The sequence below is a fragment of the Pygoscelis adeliae genome, unplaced genomic scaffold, assembly GCF_000699105.1.
Source record: "Pygoscelis adeliae isolate BGI_AS28 unplaced genomic scaffold, ASM69910v1 Scaffold78, whole genome shotgun sequence".
NCBI lineage: Eukaryota > Metazoa > Chordata > Aves > Sphenisciformes > Spheniscidae > Pygoscelis > Pygoscelis adeliae.
Window position 1 is genome coordinate 3,427,259 of NW_008825409.1, and position 16,899 is coordinate 3,444,157.

Sequence of the window (16,899 nt, forward strand, 5' to 3'; positions counted from 1 at the left end):
AGTCTGGGTACAATGCCATTACAACAGCAATGTCATTTAGCACTTTTCAGTTCTTCTGATACTGTAACTGGAATCAATAATAGCAGTTATTCTTCTGTATTCTTGGAAGAGATTTGGACAAATTGGTTCACAATAAATGTACCAATGGTGAAGTTTAGCTGGTCCTCTAATCTATTTGCCACTTGAAATTGTAAGTGAGGGAAGACACAAATTTTCACTGGCAGATTTAAAATGAGCACAACTTTTTTGTTATCCGAAGGAAAAAATTCCTTTTACTATGTTGTTCTATTTTGTGTCTAAATGTAAGAAAATGGGTACTTGATCAGCTCTGCTTTTTTTAAAATAAAATGATAGGCAATAAAATTTAATACCACTTAACTGATGTTATTTTTTTCCTCAACTTGTTTCAGTGCACTCTCAATTTCTAAGTTCTTCTTCTTCTCACTCCCCAAATTCAGTGTTATTGCTCAAATCATTGGTGCTGTTGGATGGAATCAATAACTCATTACTCTTCTGTTTTTAGTGCACCTATGTCTTGCTGAGAGATCAATTTTTGAAATATGAAATCCAAGTGGAAATGATGATTGGTGTGTTAAACGTGTCAGGTTGGCAGGGAAGATTTTGATAAGAAAAAATCACTTCCAAATGTGAGGAGATGCTTGGGCAGAGCCGCTCCTGAATGATGCAAGTAGAATGTATGTGCTATGATCTGTCATACTGTGGTCAAGCACAAGAAATCCACTGGTGTCCTATTCTTTTTGTTTTGAAGTGGATCATGTTATATGGTAATTGTTGGGGCCGGGGGGGGAGCTTAACTTTCTCTTCAGGAGTTAAGAAAACTGTATCTCAACTTCCCTTACTTACTGCTACAGTATATTGGTGCTGTCTTCCATTTATGCTAATTTGTTGGCAAGATGATATGTGAACACTTAACAAACCAAACTTACAAAAACCTTTATTGAAAGAATAGCTTGATTCAGGAAGGAGAGGTGGAATTGCAAGCCATTAGAAGAGAATTTATTTTTAACTGCCATCTCTGTAACTAAGGTTTTGTAGTATCTGGAGCTGTGGTTTTCCGCTTCTCTTAATTTGTGGACCCTTATGTGCCTTTTTTTTTTTTGTGAGGATGATCAACTACAAGTTGATGAGTCTGAAAGCAGTGTTTTGGCCATGTGTATATTTCTCCTTACATTCACCCTGAATGACTGAAAACTGGGAAGTGGTTAAGGAGGGAGTGTTGTAAAAGCTATCAGCACAGTGCTCTTAGTTGCAATTTATAGTCCTCTGTAAGTACATGTCCAATGGTCTTATGAAAATAGAACAGTCATGTATGGCTGAGCAGTTTTTAAGATAAAGCAAATGAACATGAAAAATAAAAATCAGAATATTATTAAGTGAGGCCTTTAAATAGAATTAAATCTAAGTGTGTTCCAAATTTGAGGTAAAAAGAGGCAATAGTGGTTTACCTGTTGTTCGAGTAGTGATCTTACTACCCTTTTCGGAAGGAGCAAGACTTAGCAATAAGGGTTTGCAGGTAGACAGGAGAGCAAATGCAAATAACTTTTAGATAATATTTGTGAATTTTACCTCTTCTCAGGCTCAGTTGTATCCGTAAGTATAAATGTTAGAGATGTTTCAGTCAATTGGCAAAATTACTTAAACCAAAAACTTCCCTTTTCTTTCCTACTTCCCCACTGTTTTTATGTGCCATTATTTCTTTGACTTTTGTAGGAGCAAAATGCGGGATATAAGTAAGGTGGCTCTGTGAAGCGCTTGGACATTTTTTTTGCCTTCCGAATGCGGTATGAAACAGCTGAGTAGCACTTCAGTATCTTAATACTCTGCTCTACCATCTCTGAAGAACAAATGCTGTTTTGCTTTCTTGCTAGAAAGAAGAATTTGTGTCTTAGGACTTTAACCAGTAGAAGATTTACCTTAAAGTTGTACAAAACTCTAGGGTTAATTAGAAATATTGACTTGAGTCACTGGTCCTTTGAGCTGTACTTTACTCCTCATTAAATAGTCAACATTTGAATTTAAAGATGGGGGTTTTTTGTTTGTTTGTTTACTGCCTAGTTTGTACCCGTGTAAGTCAGTTAAATACTCTTATGTGTGTACTTCAAAGTTGTCGTTAGGGTGTGCTTTTTATCTTCTGTATAGTTCAGCTGAGAAGGCACTTTAAAGAACTTGTGTTATATTTTACAACTGGTTACAGAACTTACCACTTGTTTCTGTGTCATACGAAGACAAATTGGGATGAATTCATTCACTTCACACAGTGAATAATCCTATATGATTCATATAGTCTTTCTAACAACTCAGTCTTGATTTCAGTGTATGAAGTTATTGGTAGATATCTCCAACATAATCAGTGTGAGTCATTATCAGTCTCTGGTTTGGTTGGTGTTGGTTTTTTCTGATTCTCTGTGCTATTTTTGTTGTTATGTTGCCATTTTGTCTCTTGCAGAAAAAAGGAATGTTACACTATCCTACTAATGAGAGTAAATAAGCATTCATTCTAAAAATTCATAAGACTTTTGGGATTTGCAAGTGTTGTTTATACACAACTTGCTACTACAATGCTCCTAACTAAGAACAAACAAACAGCTCTGTGAATCACACAATAAAAATGCCAGGTAATACTTTGTGGCTTGGAACTCTGTTCCAAGGTCCATAGCTTTGGACGGCTCACTTTGACTCTTCTAACAGTTGTAACTTGCTGTCTTCTGCAAGGACAAGATACTGAAACACCTTAAGGGAAAGTGGCTGTTTACTTCCAAAACGTATTTCTGGCAGTGCATTCAGGCAATGTTTTTTCCATTCACCCGTGCTTCTCTATTCCTTTGTATCCATGGATTTTTTTAGAACAGCAGCTGCTTGTATTGTACCAGTGCTGCCAAAAGTCTCAGTTAAACACTCCTGTGTAACACAGAAACTTCCAGAAAGCTTATTCAGAAGTGCCGCAGCATATTTTAACCTACAACTTGAACATCTTTGTATCTTCCCACTAGTCCACACTGAATTAACTGTGAAGTATGTTATCTGTGAGTGTGTTGGACCTTGCAGCTTCCTCTTCCCCCTTCTTTTCACTTACCTTACGTATTTCAGCCCATGCACATGATTCTGAATCCTGTTTTAACATCATGCAGTTGGCCATCTTGGGCATTCTTCCCAAAACATTGAGAATCACTCTGATTGGTAACTCTGCTCCTAGATAGGCAGAGTAGAGCAGTTCCTCCTAACAACTTTAGTTTGTATTTGAGAGCTGGGGGACATAGGGAGTGAGTGAGTTCATGGTAGGGAGAGTAATACTTGCCTTGGATGTGCATTATGGTGGAGCGAAAGAAGGAATTTCTTATTTTAGGGAAAGCTTGTTATACCGTTGTCTGCAGGAAACACTGTTCTCTGTCACCCTGCAATATTGGTATCAGCATAGCTTTGGAAAAAAGCTCTCCTCAAGGTAATAATCAACTGCAAGTATGGCACTGCTCTGACCACCTCTGCCCCAGGCACAGCAAACAAGATTGTATCCCCTGTAGGTGGCAGTAAGTGAACTGTTACCATCATGAGAGAATTTGGTAAAAGAAAGATTTCTCCTTTTTGTCTACATGACATAATTGTTCCAAACATACATGAGCATTACCCTCAGCCCCGTAGCAGACCGGGGCTCAGATTAGGGTGGAGTGGGGAACCAAGGACACAATTCATGTCAGAGCAATCACAGAGGGTTTAATTTGCTGTTCCAGCCCAACTGAGGGAGACATGCAATAGGACTGCAGTGCAGCCAGCTGCGTTTTGCATTTCTGCTACCCCAGCAAGTGCAACAGTAAGCTCAGTCCAGAAAGACGCTCTCACACTGGGCTGATTGATGATTGTCTAGGAAAGGTGCAGCCTCTCCTGCAGCAAACAATTCTGGGAGAATTTTTTTTTTAATTCTACGCAGTCTGAGAACAGGACTTGTTCTCTTTTGTATGTGTCCGGCACTGTGAAAGCACTTTAAATTTAGCTGTTGAAGTAGAATGCTTTTTAAGGGTGCGTTTTAAGTAACAAACTTTAGAGTAAGTGGAATGGGTGCCTAGCAAACACAGGCACCGCAGGCTTCTCTGAAGGTTTTCCTTCAAATTTTATGAAGTTTGCAGTAATGTGTACTTGTTTCCTAAAATTCAGAGACAACACTGCATCCACTTTGCTTTTATTTGGGTGTGTCAATTTGTTTGGTTTTGTTTTGGGTTTGTTGTTTTTTTTCCTTCCTTGATAACTAAAAATGTTTTGATGGTGGTAACTGATTCTAAACTACACTGGACTGCTCCTTGGGTAAAATGAATTTATATATTTTTCAACTTAGTAGCCCTGTGATCATAAGATCAATGACAGCTCTCTAACTACTTGTATAAAATTTAGTTTGTTTAAAAAGTACTCTTCCCATTGCCACAGCTGCCTCTGCAACCCCTTTAAAGAGTATTTAAGGTAGCCTTGTAAAAGGCAGCCTTGTGAATAGCTGTAACTGACTGTATTTGACCACTTTTTTTTTCCCTGAGACATTATTCTGCAGAATGTTGAGGTAGTTCTTCCAGGTAGCTCTCCCGAGGGCCAATTCTGTGTCATTCTGGTTTAGGCAGCTACTGTTTGGGCAATGCTTTTCTGTATTACAGGTATTCTGCGTGTAGACCAACGGAACATACAGATGTTGCCATTAAGGAGTGCATTTCTATAGAATTTACCTCCAAAATGTTTAAACAAATCTAACGGCACTTTTCCATCTTAAAAAGAATGGAGTAAGTTTTCTCTGCTTGGCAATGGGACAGCTCGACATTTAAAAGAGGATTATTATTTTTTTTCCTTTTGTGATAGAACACAATTATCTGTTTAAATGTGATGTCTGTTTTAATCAATTTGTTTTGGAAGCTGGGCAGAGGCATGGTGAGAGAAGAGCACAGAACATAGGAGCAGGTATTTAATATGCAAATACACTGAAGCCCACTGTCTTAAGGACCAGAACAACACTGTGGTGGATGGTGAGCCACAGAGCAAAAGGTCTCTGAAAGAGATAGCTGCTCTGTCAGTAGTTGATCAAATCTTGTTAGATACTTATATGTGGTAGTTTACTGAAGACTTGAAAGCATAAGAACTCAGCTTACACTTTGTTGTGTTGACTCCAGACACAGCAAAGTTGCCAAAGTAGGTTGACATTTCCCTTCCTTATCATTCTGTGCTAATTCTCTGATCCCTGTGAAAGATTGACTGTCCAATTTAGGCTCCTTGAGATACTTCTGAGGATAAGTGTTTTAGTTTTCAAAAGATGTGATTGCCCCAAATCTTAAGTATTTAAGAAACCAATGCCTCTGGAAATGAAAGGCCTTCTACCCCGTGTTGAATAACAGAAACTGAATATCAGGGAGTTTTATCAGCGTGCTGCGTTTATTTTTAGAGAACAGAATGTTTGTTTCCAGCAATGTGCAGTTATGGGCTCAGTACTAGTAAACCTTTCTTATTAAATATATGGAAGGTTATTTGGTTTGATGACAGATTTCATCAGACCCTTGCCTTTTGCTTTTGTCAGTATGATCTGGGCTGTCCAAGGGGAAGGCATTGTGGAGACACTAGCCAAAACATGACAGCAGATGCTTCTGCAAATTAGGTTTTTCCAAAGTAATGGGACAGGATGAATCTGCTCACAAAAGTCTTAAAGTAAAAAAGCAAAACTTTAATCAAGTATGTGTACCAATATAACGTGTGCCATAAAAGATGGTAGCTTTGGCTTTATATTGCTATAATTCGCTCACTGGTGAGTAGTACCTTTTTGTGGAAGTGGCATCATAAGAGTAGGCAATAACTGATTGTAAAGGCCATTTGATAAACAGATGCCTGAAGTTCTTGGTTTATTATTGACATTCTCCTTTCCTCTCTCAAATAGAAAACCATTTTCTTTCTCTCATTCTCAAATCTCCATATATATTGCTGAGGGTAGCCAAATACCTTGGCTTCAAGACCCAGAGGTATTCCTCCCCTCTTCGTCTGCTAGATGTTTCCAGATCCTGTGAGGCTGAGCACGTGCTTCCAATTGGTGCATCCACACAATACAGACACAACTGGTTGTACAGAGATTAAAACAAGCAGGAGAAAAACACTTTTAGGGACATCCACAGAAACACAAACGGCATCCACATTAAACGTGAACAAAACTACTGACCTGACCTGATCCTCCTCTGTAGGTAACTGGGTTTAAAGTATGCTCATGGAATACACAAATACTCCCACTCAGCTCATAAGCATGGTATTACTAATGGGATTACCTGGGTACTGCCGGTCTTGGAAGATCTGCCTCCCAAAAGATCTTCCAAGATCTCTCCCCTCCAACTACCAACTGAATTTTGCCATTTCTCACATAACTCCCCCTTAACCATCTATGAAATCCGGCTATCCCTTATGGTGCTTTCAGTAACATGTGTTAGCTGCTTGATGTTATCCATTTATGTCAAGCAATTTCTTATGTCACCTCCAGTAGTTTCCCATGTACTGTTCAGTTAGCTAACACTTGGGACAGGGACTAGTCATCTGCCTGCAACCTTAACAGTTTTTTTTTCCCTTTTTTTTGTGTGCTCACTTTTAGTATGATACTGAAGCTTTTTGGCTTAATTCCAGGCAGTTGTTGAGGAATATCTCCCATGTGAGACTATCTGATCTGCACTATTATGTATCAAGTAAATACCATATGCATTACTCAAATTTTTGATATATTAAATTATTTCATGTCCACATATGAGGTTTATTGTTTCAGACTGCCTGTCACTCTTAACTGAAGCATTTAACTGGATGTGAAAGAACGTCATGATTACAAATGTAGTAAAGACCAATTGCGAATCATTGGATGGATCATTGTAACCAGGTGTAGTACCTGTATTATTGACAAACTGCTGGTCTTAATGCATCCGAACTCTTCCCACTCCCTACTCCCTTTCTGTTTGTCAGCTTAGCTATAACAGCAGCATTGAAACAGATTCTCCGAATTACATTTCTTAGGATAGTGTCAAATATCAGCATTTTAGCTTTAGTTTATGGGATCTGGATTTCAGAGAGAGAATTATTTAGTACGTTGAGAAATCCAGGTGATTTCTCAACCAAGTACTATGTAGGCCTTAAAACTGTTGTTTCCTATATCACAAATTTAGGCTGGGCGGAACAGAATTTAAGAAAATTAATATCAGAGTAAATCATGGAATTTTTTATACTTTTTTGGTTGTGAAGGGAAGGCTTAGGAGGGAGGATGGAGAGAGAACAATAGGAGTAAATAGTCAAAAAATCAGTATTTTGTTTAAAAATAGTACATAATTATGTAGTTATTCTAAAAATATGAAAAATCTACATGACATTTGGTAAGTAAGCAAATTTCTTTCAACAGATGTGAGGATGCTCTTCATCTAAATTGTATAGCATTGTATGATATTGCTTGGCATTCTATATCTTCCTGTAATTATTATTGAGATTTGTACTTCCTTCCTTGTTTAGAGAAATTTTGTAGTTTATTTGTAAAACTTACAATATTCTCGTGATCTTTTTAATGACCTTATTTATCTTCATGTAAGCTTTATGTACCAGATGACAGAAACAGTTTCTGAACATCCAGTTTTGCCTTTTTTTTTTTTTATGGTAATTCTGGATCTTGACTATAGAAGATTCCCGCTGATGTATTACCGGGTATATGTAGCTTGCACAAAAAAGCATGATGTAGAAATGTCGAGCTTAATGGAGAATACACCGGTTCCTCAGATTTTGAAAAGAATATTAATTTTTCAGTATGGCTATGCATTTCCATATATACCTACTCAGGAGCAGGTGGTTTCTCTCTCTCTCTCTCTCTCTCTCTCTCATTTGGTTTCTTAAATTCAAGTATCTGAAACTACCAGAAAGACAAAAGAAGATAATACTGTTTAAAAACAGCTTTGCAGCAGCAAAATGGGATGAGGTAAAATCTTCCCTGAGTTTGGTTTAATCTAGATTTGCTTCACCTAGCTTAAGCTGGCTTTGGCTGAGGTTGGCGGTAGAACAAATACACAGCTGTTGCCTGGGAACTTACGTTAGACTTGACTCAGTTTCTAGCAAAAAGAGCTGCTTCATAAGGCATTTCCCGTCAAATTATTAATTTACACAAAATCAACAATCAATTTTTTTTTCACTCTTAATGAGGTAACAAAAATTAAATGTGCACACTTTCTCACTGACTAATTGTATGTTTCTGACACTTTAGTTTTCAACCCTTGAATTATTCAGTTCAAATATGTCAGTTCTCTTAAGGCTTTACTTCCACTTTATGATCTTTTTGGAATATTGTCAACTTGGGAATGCTGGCTACATGATGCAATAATGATAAATCTTTAAATATTAAATAAATATAACTATTAAAACTTAGCACTAATTTCATGTAGCTTTGACTGTCTACTTGTAAGCAGTAAAATACAATCTGATACTGCAGATGCAAAAAATAATGGATTTTTTTTTTAATAAGTTTTTAATAAGTATAGGTTAGTTACTGTATTGGTTAAACAGATTACCTGCAGCTCTAAACAGATATTTATTTATTTATTTATTTATTTATTTATTTTTAAATAGACATCATATCTATTTGCTAATGCTACATGAGATCAGGGAAGATCCAGAAAAAAGAGAACATATGTTTTAGAGAAATATGTCACTTTTCATAACATGACCAAGGCTTAATTTTGATAGGCTTGAGAAAATTTCTGCTGAGAGGGCTAAATAATTCATTTAAATGGTTCTAAGAATATTTAGATGCAAGGATCCAATATGCAACCTCCACTCTCCATCAAGTCAATACAAACTGACCACTAAAAAGTGCGAGGTCCCTATGGGGCACGGATGAAATACTGCAATATGAACCTGCTCCTTCATTCAGTAGGAACACTTCAATCTCTCATCTCAGAGGGAGCACTCTATTTCTCAGTGGTCAGGAATGTATAATACATGGGAATATTCATATTCATTATTCAGGGAAAGAATGTTCATTGCATTATGGTGAAGTCTGAGTTACATCACCATGTGGTTCAAGGTAGATGTATTCTTGATGAGTTTTTTCAGGACGTATATTTTTGAGAGAGCTACCCATTAAAAGTACTTCTGCAGTGAAGGTAAGTGTATTTGTGGAGACACAGACGCTAATAAATAAACTAAGATTTCCATTTGCACTTTTAAGTAGGGTAAGTATAATTCTGGGAAGTCTTACAAACAAAAAAACTATAAGAAGTGTCTTCAGGTGAGAGATCCTTTCCGCTGGGTTTCTATCATATGATACCTGTCAGATTTCCTCCTTCCTCGAGGAAGAAGAGCTAGAAAATAAATTTATTCTGTACCAGCATCTGGTTGTCAAAACCTCTTGTTGTCCTTTAGCTCTCCAAGAAATAGTTTCTGATGGGTTTAGTGGACCAGTTTCTTTTCCAATTGATACATCAGATTGGGGTTCCTTGGGCTCCTTTGCACCTTATGGCTCTAGGTTTGCACTTTCCATCATTTGTTTCTCCTGTTGTTCCACTGTTCTTGAGTTCCTGTGACTATCATATAGGTTCTTGTGCAAGACTGGTCTTTTCTTACTGCAGACAGGCTGTTTATAGAGAAGGTGCAGTTTCAGACTTTCCTCCTGCTTCCTTGATTATTTGATCTCCCTACTCATACAGGACCAGAAGCACCCTTGCCAATTTCTGCCTGGAAAGAATGGCTTTTGATGTGCTCTCTACTCACAGAAATCTGATGCAGTGTTGGTTATTGGTGTCTTCTGCTTCCATACTTTCTACTTTCTTTCTGCAGTAATTTCTTGGACCAACTGAAGATCCATGATATGGTGTATTGAAGATGTCATGTAGGAGAGGAATTTGTCATAACAGACACCTTTTGCATGGGTAGGATCAAACAGATATTCTTGCGAAGCTATTCAGAGATGACTTATAGATTGGGGGCCAGCTGCCTGGAAAGCAGCTCTGCAGAGAAGGACCTTGGAGTCCCAGTGGACAAGAAGCTGACCATAACCCAGTAATGCACCCTTGCAGCAAAGAAGGCCAACAGCATCCTGGGCTGCATTAGAAAGAGCACTGACAGCAGGTCAAGGGAGGTGATCCTTCCCCTCCCTTTAGCCTGAGAAGGCTCAGGGGGGATCTTAACACATATAAATACCTGATGGGAGGGAATGAAGAAGATGGAGCCAGGCTTTTTTCAGTGGTGCCAGTGACAGGACAAGGGGCGATGGGCACAAGTTTACACATATGAAATTCCATCTGAACACAAGAAAACACTGTTTTACTGTGAGAGGGGGGATCAAGCAGAGGAACAGGTTGTGCAGAGAGGTTGTGGAGTCTCCATCCTTGGAGATACTCAAAACTTGACTGCCACAGTCCTGGGCAACCTACCCTAGCTGAGTCTGCTTGAGCAGGGGGCTGGGACTGTATTATCTTGAGGCCGCTTTCCAGCCTCAGTGATTCTGAGATCCATGATCATAGCCATCACAATTATTTTCATTTATTTTTTTTTTACCTAGTACATCTTAAATTATAGTTCAATTAACGCATGCATTTAAAGGCAATGGTTCTTTTTGTACTTGATGAGAAAGATTTCATTATTAAGCAGAAGTTACCTGGAACCTGCAGACAATTCGCAAGAGAAATGCATATTCTTTTTTTACCAGCTACATGCTGTGTTCTGAAAATGTAAATGATTACAGTGTTTCTACAATCTACAATTTCTAGGACTTTACGCAGGGTGTTTTCATTTACTAGCTAGTTAGAAAAATTAAGGTGCATTCTTTGTCTGAATTTGTTACCTTATTTACATGTCAATATGTAGCCTGGGTACCTACATGCAAAATACCTGCAGTAGCTTGAACATTTTTCTGGTCTTAATATTGTCCTGCATGGAAAAAAAAAAAAAAGAAAAAAAAAATCAGATGACGATACCTCATATTACTTCTTAAGAAGAAACAACATTAATCAAAATGGTGTGAAGTGCAAAACACTTCTACAAAGATGGGGAATATCTCATTTCTTCTCTATTCTGAAGTCAGAGGGTTATTTTCTTGGTACAGATAGGATGGCCTAGAAGAGTGCATTTGAGCCAAAAGCTAGAAAGTTTGCTTAATAGTAGCTTTATTATTTATGTATTTAGCATTTCAACAGAGCCTGGAGGCTCACACATTTATTGTGTAGACTTGTGTCAAAGAGATGATTCCTTTCTGGCAGCTCATAATTATTACTGCAAAGGTGTTAACCTCAGTGCTCTACTTATTCCTGTTCTACACACTGTTTGTGCCACTTTTCTTTTTCTTGCCAGTATGAAGGCAATAAAAAATTAAAATGCATCTACAGGAAATATCAACTCTGCTGTACTCCTGAAATGCTAGGTAAAACTTTGAGAGGGCAAAGAGAGCAAAGGCTGTTTATGGCAGGTTCACTGGTGAGATGCAGACACTTCTTTGATGCATGTTTATAAAGCAACTGTCAAAGTTGCCTAGGAAGATGATATAGTAGGGAGTGGATTAGATTTCAGTTCTAGCCTTTTCTGCTAGACGTCCAGAGCCCTTCTTTACTTGGTGGTGTGAACCTAAGTCTTTTTAATGTTTTTGGAATATTGCAAATTAGCAAGACAAATTACAAGTCCAGCCTTGGACTCCTTTCCTGTGTTGTTTTGTGGCCTGACATTTTTCTTAACAATGATTCTGAAACAGGGAGAGCTATTTTGTTCTTTGCACAGCACTGATGGGTTCCAGGTTACTGTATGAGTGCAGCTAGGAAGGCTGCAGTAGACTTTGGTGTCTTACTTTCCATGTTTATTATAAGCAGATGATAAGCATATTGAACTACTGTAGAGCCAAAAAGGACCTTTGCTTTTAGTGACTCTCCATGTGTAGAAGGTTTCATATTTCTGGATTGAAAACAAATTGAAGAATTGTGAAACCAGTGATATGAACAATGTTTGAAGTATGTTCACTGGTGATAATACAGGGCCAAAGAATGTGCTTTGTGAAAAGACAGATACTACCAGCGTAGTAACTCTATGCACCATGCTACTATACGAGCAAAACTTTTAACAATTAGCTATATGTCCAAAAACTTATTATTTTATCTTGGACAAACAGAATATGAGTGTATTGAGGTCAAAACATAGATTGGTTGAAGGAGAGAAGGGAACAGGACTGTTCTTAATGCATCTGCAAAAAGAATGATGGTGCATAGCAGGGGTGACTGGATGTAATGTCATCTACAGAAACTGTGAAAGCAGTTCAACCCTTGGCTGCTGAGTGTACACAAGCAGGTTTGCTGCAAACGTTCATATCTAGCCGCCTCTGAAGCAACGGACATATTTTATGAGGTGCTAAATAATACATGTTTATTGACAGGTGACGTGAACACCAAAACCAATGAATGAATTTATATCCTTGATTTAGGATGGACCGACCTACTCTCATAAATGTAAACATGTTGAAAAAACAATCAAGAATGTAAACTTTCCAAAGTTTCTGGACTTGTGAAATAAATGGCTGTGAATGCTATATAGGCCTTAGGTAGGATTTAATGAGGAGAAATCTGACATACTTTCAGATAGTGATTATGTATGATACTAAAAAATAATGAAATATTTTCCAAGGAGTTTCTAGGAACTGCTTGATTTTCCAAGAATGAAAAGCCAGTCTTATTAAAAGCTTTGTAATATTCTTATGGGAACAACTGTTTGCAGTCAAGGGCATGGATTATGGGTGAAACTTTCTTCCCTTCAGCAGCCAATACGAAGTTTAGATAACACTCAAATCATTAGAGTTGGCGGTCTTTTAGAGTAGCGTGCTAATTTTCTCTTCTGTTGTTTCTATGGTAGAGATTAAATAGTGCGAGTAAGATACCAGCACCAGCCCCTTGAAGGCAAGATGTTATCAGTAACCTGTTTGGTTCTTTATGATGCATCAGTCCCCTGCTATGTGTGGCATTCAAAATCGATGGATACGGCCTCTTTGGAATATGTATGTGCAGAGCTGACAAAGTACTGAAACTATAGGTTAAGCTTTAAGAACAACATCAGTAGTTCACAGCCACTGGATCTGCCACTTAGGCAGAGATGGAAATTTCACTTTTCCTTTTTGAGTACAGTCTCTCTTACATTTTCATATTCTTATTTCTATCAGTCCTTCTCAACTCTGTGCAGCTGACTCTTCTGTGGGGCAGCATGAAAATACCTTTCACTGTGGATTACTCAAAAAGCCAGGTGCTAGTTTGCAAGGTGGCAGATGTCTTTAATGCTGAATTGAGAGCAGGTGTTTTTAGAGGAGACATAAATAATAGAAATACTGTATTGTTTTAAAAGGACAAGAAGAAACTGGAATATTTCTTAAGAAATTTATTGGTCAAGAAGAACCTATTGTCAAGAAGAACCTACCAGTCAAACATCCATTTTTTTTTCTAAAATTTAGCTTAATTAAAATGGACATACTGCAATTAAAGCTTTTCCAGTTGTTTTTTAGTATTAGATCACTATATTCTAGGTATGTGAGTCACAAACAGCATTACTTTGACCCAATTGCCAATTAACTGGGCAATAAAAGTAGCTAAAGAGAGAAGGAGAATGTCTGAGGGGACAGGAGTCTTTTCTGAAAAAATAAGTACACAGTGAGAAGCACATGAAGAACGCAATACCTCACTACTGGTATTGCAGTTAATACTGATGTTTTAATTTGTTGTATTAATAGCTAAAATGTATCGTACTTATTCCAGGGTCTAATTTAACTTGCAATTATAATGAATGGGAGAGTTCTTGAAAATGATTTTAGCTGAAGGCTTCAATGTAGACACCTTTATATCATGTAAGTTGATCAACAGGACAGTCACTGAGTAGAGTTTAGCATTAAGTCCCTTCTCTCCAGCTATATAAAATGAATTATTATACTGTTGTGTTTGACTGTTGTCTCTAAATGGAAATAAGTTTCTTGGTATCTGCATGGTTTAAGCAAAATGATGAAAATAAATTGCACATAGAGCTCGTGCCTTTTCAGAGGTAAAACAAAAACCAAAGAAAACAAACAAAAAACAGAAGTGGAGAGAAAAACAAAGCCTCAGGGAAATAATAATTCACTAGCAGATAATCTGCCCAAAGTTTTCACAAAAGTTTGAAAGGTGAAGTGCATTTACCATTAGGTTATTAGCAGAGTAATTTTTTTCTTATTGTACTGCATATATATAAAATAGGCTAAAATCCATTAGCGTTAATAGTTGTGTGCATTGCTTTTTGACTGAAGTATGTAATGGCTGCCTTACTCTTGATGGGTCAATATATGATTATATAGGTCTTGTCTAGTAAATGAACCTAAAACTATTTTGGCATGATTATTCTCTATATGTTTAATCTTTCAGAACAGCATTTGCATAGTTGTAAAAAGCTTTATTGATGTTTGCATTTTTGCTTTGTTTTTGCAAATTGTCCAGGCCATCCAGATGCATGTGGGTGTGTGTGCATGTGTGTATGTATACAAAAACACCTGTTCATATGGTAAGCATAGTATCCATCATTAGATCTGCAGAATTTCAGGCTTTTATATTTGAACAGCCCAAAACATTTCAAAAATCCTAAAAATGCTCATAAAAACCTCATTGGTTTCCTGAAATAAGGTGTACCTTTGTTCTGAATAGCAACTAGTTTCAAATCTGTCCTCAGAAAAAGCTTTAGGATCTGTGAAGCCATGGCATCGGCTCCAGTGACTAAAATGCTCCTGCTTTCTACTCTGACATGATGCTGTCTTTTCTTGTAACTTGCTGGCTTAATAAAAACTATATCTTGTCCTTTAAAACTATTGTGATGATGCAAGTACAGAATTTCTATAAGTACGTCATGACACTTGCAATTTAACATCTTTAGCCTGATCTACCTTAACTTTTGAAGTTATCATCTGTTATTGAAGCCGTGTATGATCAGGAAAAGCTGAACTGAAACCCTGTTCTCTAACTTAGTCCTGCCTAAAGTAAACTAGTGATGTTAGTACTTGGCTTTGCATTTTATTCTGATCCCGCAACATTGGAGGAAATGGAAGAGAATGATCATTCTGGTACACAGACCTTGATTTGGAGACATTGCCATCATTAGCCACAAAGCTCACCATTTTCTGTGTAATGTAGCTGGGAAGAAATAAGTGGTGAGAAGACGTTCTTCCACAAAGTCATACTAGTACTTGCGTTGCCTGTGCATCTTAACATTTGAAACTAAGGTTCTTTTTTTTTTTTTTTTAAACTTGGATTTTTTTAATCAGAAGTGTGGAATGAATTGTGAGCACATTGCTTATGTTATTACTTACCCAATGCGCTGAATGTTTGATCTTTCTGCGTAAGTGTGATAAAATTGATATATAATCGTGGAGGAGAAGTGAAAAAAAAAAAAAAAAATTTGAAAAACAAACCCTTGATTTTCTAACTTATCAAGAAGAAAGTTCTGACATAACAGAGAAATTTGAAGTTAGTGGGCCTGTAGGGTTTTAGAGTAATACAGTGTAAAACTTGAAAGCTGGAGCCTGAAATGCAGTAGTTCAGTTTGCCTTCTGTTTCTCCACTAGCATTTGCATGGATCGAATTAATGTTGCTGCTGAATTTACTCTGCAGTTCTTACTCCTTGTAGTAGTCATATGTAAGTGTTATGTGCTGTCTGGGCAGCATAGATAATTTAGTGTCTTAGTTTAAGCCATAATAGAGCAGCATCTCTTTAATCCCTACCGAGGGGGTCAGCAATATGCAATTGGACCCAAGGAGATTATATTCATTTATTAAACTAGGTTTTATGAATGTTAAGACTGTGTAGAGTAGCTTCAGAAACTTGTCAGTTAGCCATTAGAAATTAGTGTTAGTTGTTGAGATGATTTATTGATTGAGAATGTAGTGAACTGTTAAGTTCATTGGATTCAAACACCTTTGACTTTGTCCTGCAGTCTCCAAGGGGAGCAAAATGAAACCAAGTAAAATGGTGAGACACCAGTGGTATTATAAAGCAGTCCAACAGGCATGGAGAATGCTGTTTGTGCCATGTGACATAAAATAAGTTATACTGTTTGCCCCTGGGAGATCAGACAATAAGATCAAGAGAGTATCAATCTCTTGATCAATCAATCTGTAATAAATTTATTTGCAGGCCTCAGTCTCTGAATTGGCAAAATCTGTTATTGCCAAAGCATTTTGTTTGCCTTGTTGGAATGCTTGATACTAATTTCCTTGTCCCATTTCAGTGTTTGAAGAGCATTTCAGCCAGCAGTACTTCTACAAAACAGCTGAGTGTCTATTTTATTGATGATCCTGAATTTGCAGAATATTTAAGTTGCAAGCTGGTGGAGGGGTAGAAAATCTGCTGGTTTATTTTATTGCTGTCAGAGAGAACTTATCCAGACATTTGTAACTGTGTTAACCACTTCTTATTACATTTCAATAGTAGGGAATTTATTGTAATAATTAAGACAGGTGAAAGTCAGATTTGACATGATAGTTTTCAAGGCAAGGTGTTTGTTCTTGCATCTTGTTTTGAAAAGGGATAGACTGTTTGTCAGGAGGGAAGATGACGTGGTATGTAATGGGGGGAAGGTGAGACGCATGACTTGTCTAGCACTGTCTCTAGATGCAAATCAAAAGATAAACAACTAAATCTCAAAGTTTGAAATTGCAACAAGATTCAAAATAGTCACTACAAGGAAACCTCAGTGTTAAATCTGGAAATGTCATCTAGGGGATTTTTCTAGTTGTTTTCAGAAAACCTGTGAAGAGAAATAGAATGGAGTATCATGGGTTGGTGTGAAACTGTCTCTCAGGCTTGATGCAGCTTTGTAGAAGTGCAGCAGTATATGTATGCACAGAGCAGTGATTTCCATAACTGTCTGTAACAGGGTGT